The 6,700-nt window shown below is 59.2% G+C and overlaps 1 long non-coding RNA gene across 1 annotated transcript; it reads left to right on the plus strand.

The window, feature by feature from the left end:
- Positions 1-5,668: 5,668 nt before the first annotated feature.
- Positions 5,669-6,700, plus strand: LOC137231210 (uncharacterized). The gene is made up of 2 exons (XR_010946409.1): positions 5,669-5,835; positions 6,325-6,700. It is a non-coding gene; the product is annotated as an uncharacterized lncRNA (long non-coding RNA).

Consider the following 6,700-nt stretch of genomic DNA (forward strand, 5'->3'; position numbering starts at 1 on the left):
TCCTGTGTACCTGCACTGCCCAGCCTCAGCCTTGACCGTGACTCGCCCATCCCCACCTCTGCACCCAGCACCTCCCTTGTCACCACCAGAGGTTGCCACAGCCTCTCCGCCCACTCAGCAGGTTAACAGTCCACTACCACCCTACCCACCGCTCCTACCGACCCAGTCACCTGCCCACCTCTGCGCTCCTTCCCTCGGCTCCCCTGCCGCTACGCCGGGGGCTCCTCGCCACACTCCCGGGGGACCACCACCCTGGCCCCACTTCTGGCGTGGCTGGCATGGGGTGGAGGGGGGAGGAGGAATGGTCCTTGAAGCCCACCTCACCCAGACCACGTTTCTTGGCCCTATGCCTGAAAGAGCTTAGGATCCTACCCTACCTGGGGCCAGGTGTGAGGTGCGCTGGGAGGACGCTGGACCAGAGTAAAGGGTAGGGCTGTGGAGTGCCCCTGGGAGGCTCAGACTCTGACCTTGTGACCTGAGGCCACGCCCTTGGTCCCTGAGCCTCAGGTCCCTCCCGGTAATCCCTGCCCAGCTGACCCAGGGACCACGAGGGTCAGTGATGCCGTTCCTGGAAGGCTGGGCCTTCTGAAGGCTGTCGCTGCCTTCCCTAGCAGAAGCTCTTCAGGTGACTGGAACCTCTGCCCTGGGGTCCCAGCTCCAGGCCGCTGGAGGGGGAGGGGCGCTGGGGGCAGGACTCTGGCTGGAAGGGGTCCTGACAGTGATGTTTGCACAGAAGTTCACATGGGATGGGGAAATTGCTATTGTCCACCCCCTCTCCCAACAGCCCGTACCTTGTTTCTTGTGAACAAGGAAGAAAGGGCTGCTCTGATCATGCCCCTCCCCGCCCCGCTCCCCAGTAGCACTGGGCTGAGATGGGAGGGCCTGTGAAGAAACTGAGGCCCAGGTTAAGAGGCATGGACGTAGAGAACCCTCACCGTGCTGGGGTGTCAGCAAAGCCCCCTAACTCCTCCTTTGTGTGCCTGGTGGCCCCTCCTCGGTGAGGGAGATCTGGGCACCAAGTGAGCAGGGCAGAAGTTTTGTCCTGGTGGACCCCAGGGTCCTCATTGCCCACGGTCACGCAGTGACGGGGGAGAGGGGTTTTGATGGCTGGGGTCTGATGCCACGCGGAGGGGCAGGCGGGGGCCCGGTCTGATTCTTCCTGGAACCGCCCCACCTGCCCGAGCACAGTCCAGGGCTTCATGCCCTTTGAACCTCACTTGTGATCCGTATTGACAGGCGGCAGGATAATCATTAACTGCAGCCAGGGGCTGGGCCAACAGCTCAAAAGGCGCTGGGCTCAGGGTGGCCCCACTTCCTCCTCGTGCCCCGAGGGCCAGCCAGACACCCAGGTAAGAGCCTCCCGCGGGTGGTCAGACCCCTGCAGCCTCTCTGCCCCGGGGTGCTCCCGAGCCCAGCCCTTCTGAGCAAGAAAGGAAGGGACCTAGGCAACCACTGAGTGACCCAAGCAAGTCCCTTCTAGCCCCTGGGCCTCAGTTTCCAGCCGTGGGGTAAGGGGGTCAGGACTCCTGAGTGAGTGGCAGCATCTCTGCTGCCGCTACTGCCTCTGCCACACCAGGTACTTAGTCTTGCCTGGGGGTCTTCAGAAGGGCCTGCTGGGCTTTGGGGGTAGGGGTTGGGGGCCACCAACTAAAGTGTCTTCATTCACAGGCACATCCTCCCAGGCAGAGGACTCCTGCCCTCACCTCACCTTGACTGCATCCCAAAAGGGAGGACACCACTTCAGGGAGGTTGCCGGGCAGGATGGACCCCCAAGGCCCTGATCTGTGACCTTGGGCAGCCTCTTTTGCCTGTCAGGGCCGGTTTCCACTGCTGGGAAAGGGGAACATAGCCCAATTTGGGGTCTCCAAAGTCTCCCCTAGGCCTCGGGACTGGCATTGTAACTTGGGCCAGTCTCTTGGGCCGGAGCCTGTCTGGTGGGGATGAGAACACACTTTGCAGGAGAAAGGTCTGTTCCCCCAGGGGTCCTGGGCCAGCTCAGGGACCCCAGACAACACCTCCTTCCTCTCCCCACTGAGGGGACAGACTCAAAGGTTGAAGAGAAGGTGGCTTCCCAATAGCGCAGGCCAGGATGGCCTCACAAGCCCTGATTTGCATATGAGGAACCAGCAGCCGCTCAGAGAGGTTAAGCCACTTGCTCAAGGTCACCCAGCTCCCAGGACCCTGCTGGCTCTCAGGCCACTGAGGTGCTAAGTGCTCTTCCAGATCGGCAGTTGCTTATAGCCCTGTTCTTACCATTCTGTGGCAGGTTTGTGTATCAGCATCTTTTCCAGTTCCCTGTTCTCGCCCTTTTCCCCCTACCACTATCTCCTCTGTCCCTTTCCAGTTCTCTGCTTGCCCCTCTCATCTCTCTCTTGGCCTCTCTGTCTCACTCTCCCACTTTCTCTGTCTCTCCTTCTCCCACCACCCTTCTTTCTGTCTCATCTCCGCTTCGTATCTGGGGCCATCCTCCAGGGACCTCTGAATGCCATCCTCTGGGCATTCAGAGGTCCCTGGAGATGGACAGGTGCCCAGCCGTCCTTCACTGTTCCTCTGCCTTGCGGCTGCAGCAAGAAGGGTGGGCAAAGGGCAGAGAATGGAGGCCACAGTGGCCAAACCTGAAACTGGGGCCCAGGTCTGGTTGGGAAAGAAACGAGGAAACAAGGAACTTGGGGAGAGAGGGTGTGCGGGTGTCAGAGCGGGCAAAGGCTGCCCAGGAGCTGTAAATGGAGCCACTCCCGGCTTTATGAGCAGATCTGGGGTTGAGACTGGACTTCGCCCAGAGAAGCAGTGCTGGCATGAGACTCGGGCGTGGGCCTGGGTGATAAGGAGCCTCAATAAAAAGACCACAGGCCTGGGGCCGTGAGGACCCAAGGGGCCCGGGTGGGTGGTCATGCTGTACTCCCCAGACCTCTGCCCAAGGGGAGGTGCCAGGCGGGCAGGGCCCAGGCCTCCGGTCGGTTCCCACCCCCTGTAACAGCAACTCCATGTGGAAGTGCCCACAAGTTCCAGTGGGGCTGCTGTTATCTGGGGTGCGGGCCAGTGTCCACAGAAGAGGAGAGGCGGCTGCTGCCCAACAGACCAGCAGGGACCCCCATGGCCATGCTCCCAGGTCCAGGATGGCAAAGGGTTGTGGGCTGTCAGCAGGCTGCCAAGACCGAGTGCACAGGGCTCTGACCTATGAATTGACAGCCAGTGCTCTCGTCTCCCCTCTGGCTGCCAATTCCATAGGTCACAGGTATGTTCGCCTCAATGCCAGCCTCCAGGACCTGTGGGGGAGGGGGTGGGGCTGGGGGTGTCTGGTGGGCACTGAAGACTTGCCATCACCGTGCAACACTCAAGGCCCAGCTCCCTTCTGTTCCATTCCCACCTTTCCATTTTCCCTCTTGTGAGCATGAACTGCTTTAGGTCTCCGCCTGTACCGACTGTGCTGCAGCACGCCTCTGTGCTTAGTCCATGCGGTTCCCTCTGCCTGGAACACCCTTCCCAGCTTTTTTGCCAGGCTCACCCTTACTAACCATTCCAAGCTCTGCCCAAGCATCTGCTGCCTCCAGGAAGCCTTCTTAAAGCCCACTTGATAGTAAGTGCCTGGCCGGGCACCCCCAGTACCCTGTGCTTCCCCCAAGCACTGCATGCTCCCAGGGTTTCCGTTCTCCCTACCACCTTAGGCTCAGCCCCCGACCCAAGCCGAGCGCAGGCGTGTGCTCGATAAATGTCTGAACAGACCCTGAGCCTCCATCTTGCACCCTGAGGAAGCACCACCAACGTCCAGTGTGGCCAAGGGGAGCCAAGGACCCTGGGTTCCAGTCTGCGCTGGAGCCCCTCCGCCACCCCAGACAGGGACCCGGAGCCAGCCTTCCCCTCCGCTCGCCCCGTTCTCCTCTCTTCCCAGTCTCATCTCCCCAGGCTGCCCTGGCCCAGCCATGGACAGAACGGCGGTCCCTACCCCTGCTCCAGCTTCCCACAACAGCCTCGCTCCTGCCTGGTTTTTATAACATGGGGTTCTGGGAACATTTTCATTTGAATAAAAAGGTTTCTGCTGCTAAAAATTTAGAATTTAAACCCTGGAAACACAGACTAGGAATTAAGTCCAAATTGCTGAGTAACAGGAGCTGGTTCTTGAGCCCTTTCTGCTTGCTGGGCGCTTGCACACATCAATCGCCTGGAATCATCTCAGCAACCTTGTGAGGTAACTGTTGTGAACTTGTTTGGGGAGATGAGAACTCAGGCTCAGAAAGGGTGAGCATCTTGCGAAAGTCACAGAGCAAGTCGACCTTTTCTCCCTCCGAGGACTCTGCGTGGCTGACAAGCGTTTGGCCCCCTGCTCTTTCCCTTGCCCCTTCCCACGTGCAGCTGGGCCCCCATCCCCTCGGCGGAGGCCCAGCTGGGATGACCCTCCCATGACTGAAGGATCTGCTCCTCTTCCTCTACCTGCACCAGCTCCGTGGGCCTCTCCCACTGCCTCCTTATCTCATTCAGTGCAGGGCTGAGAGCTCTGCAAGCTTATCTTATCCTTGTGCTGATCCCAGACTCCTTGAGGGCAAAGTCCAGGACTCACTCATCCTCCCTGGTCAGGCAGCCCAACATAGTAGGTGTTCAGCGTACTCTGGCCGAATGGAGGTGATCTGAACTCTCACGCTTTCGGGCCTGTCAGGCCCCAGGCCTAGAGCGCTGGCTTAGGGTGGAAGCAGGTGGCAGGCAGCCTCCTGCTCTGGGTTTCCTCCTCCACCTGCCTCTACAGAGCCCCCGATGGCTCTCAGAGACCATGTAACAACGCGTGCAAGGCAGACCCAACTCTCTCTGACTGGCTCCTTGACCTGTGGCCTTTTCCCGGCAGGCCCCGGGCCTGTGCACATCTTGCCTAGCCTGGAGACCTCCGGGGCACCTCCCTGCTCACCACCAGAGCCGGCTTCACCCTCTTCCCCACTCATTGGCCCCCGTGATGCTCTGTGGCCTCACTTAGATCTCCCATCACACCCCCTCGCCAACACCTGGCTATTCCCCCCGCCCCACCCTGACTGTGAACCCCTGGGAGCAGTGGCCACTGACTTTGTTTCCTGTGGCCTCAGAGAGTGGCACAGAGTAGGTGCTTAATAAATGCACGCCGAGGGACCGACCACATCCATGAATGAAGATGCTTGGGGGGAGGCGGGCAGCAGGTGCCTGGAGCTGTCAGCACAGTGCCCCCAGGTAGGAGGCCCTCAGTAAATGCCAGCCGTGGTCTTCATCACCAACACCAAACGTCCGTGAAACAAGGCGATGCTGACGACGCCGCTGAAAGTACATGCAAATTAATGTGTTCCAACCTCAAAGAAAGGACGATGGGGGAAGGAGTGGTCAGAGTTGGGTGGCCTGGATCGGGAAAGGCTCCCTGAGAAAGGCGAGTTTGAGTTCAGCTTTTGCTGAGGTGAAGCCCAGGAAGAGGTCCTGAGCACTGGAGGGGGAAGGAGTGACAGGGACAAAGGTGCAGAAAGGGGAAGTAGGCATTCGGTGGGCCGGGGAGCCCGCTCTTCTGCAAGCCTTACTCCCAGTGGTCACCAGCAGGGGACGCCCCGGACCGCATCCCGCCAGAGCTGGGCGGGGTCGATCCTCCCCACCCTCCTCCCCGCCCGGCCCTGATTCCTGCAGCCATCCCCCACCCCCTACCCCGGCCCCGCCCCCGCCCCGCCCCGGCCCCTCCAGGCCGGCGGAATACGTTAAGCGCCCTCCACTCAGCGGCAGGTCCCAGATGCTCAACGCGCACCTCACACGAAGTGGGGTTCCTGGTGGGACGTTTCCAGCTGTTATGTGTGTATTTGAATAAGTATAAAATGCGTCCCCGCGTAACTACCACTCAAGGTAAGAAAATCCGCCTTGCAGAGCCCCTCAATGTGTCCTTGCAGGTGACCCCTCCCCAGGTAAGCGCAATGCTGACCTTTACGGTAACCATTTCCTTGCCTTTCTCTGCGGTTTACCCCCCAGGTATGTAGCCCAAAACAGTTTGCGTTCATTTTGCCTGGGGTTGTTGTTGTTTAATCATCAATGGAATCTTGCAGCTGCGCGGGGAGGTCTCCGGGTGGTTGCTGGAGCTGCGGTTTGTTCCCATTCGTTCACTGCCCACGATGTTCCGTTGTATGAATAGAATCCAGTTGATTTGCAGCAGATGTAACGTTGGACCAGGCCGCTTGGTGCCTGAAGGAGGGGTACCTTGTTAGAGGCCTTTTTCTTTTTTTGCTCTTTTGGCCTCACCAGGCGGCTGGCTTGCGGGATCTTAGTTCCCCGAAGACCAGGGATTGAACCCGCGGCTGTACGCGAGGCAATTCCCTTCTTTTTGTTTTTGACAATCAGGAAACCTTCAGAAAAGCTGCAAGAAAAGTACAATGAACATCCATATAGGGGGCTTCCCTGGTGGCGCAGTGGTTAAGAATCCACCTGCCAATGCAGGGGACATGGGTTTGAGCCCTGGCCCGGGAAGATCCCACATGCCACGGAGCAACTAAGCTCATGTGCCACAACTACTGAGCCTGTGCTCTAGACCCTGCGAGCCGCAACTACTGAAGCCCGTACACCTAGAGCCTGTGCTCCGCAGCAAGAGAAGCCACTGCAATGGGAAGCCCACACACCACAACGAAGCGTAGCCCCCGCTCACCACAACTAGAGAAAGCCCGCATGCAGCAACGAAGGCCCAACACAGCCAAAACTAAAAATAAAATAAATAAATTTA

The sequence above is a fragment of the Pseudorca crassidens genome, chromosome 9, assembly GCF_039906515.1.
Source record: "Pseudorca crassidens isolate mPseCra1 chromosome 9, mPseCra1.hap1, whole genome shotgun sequence".
Classification (NCBI taxonomy): Eukaryota; Metazoa; Chordata; class Mammalia; order Artiodactyla; family Delphinidae; genus Pseudorca; species Pseudorca crassidens.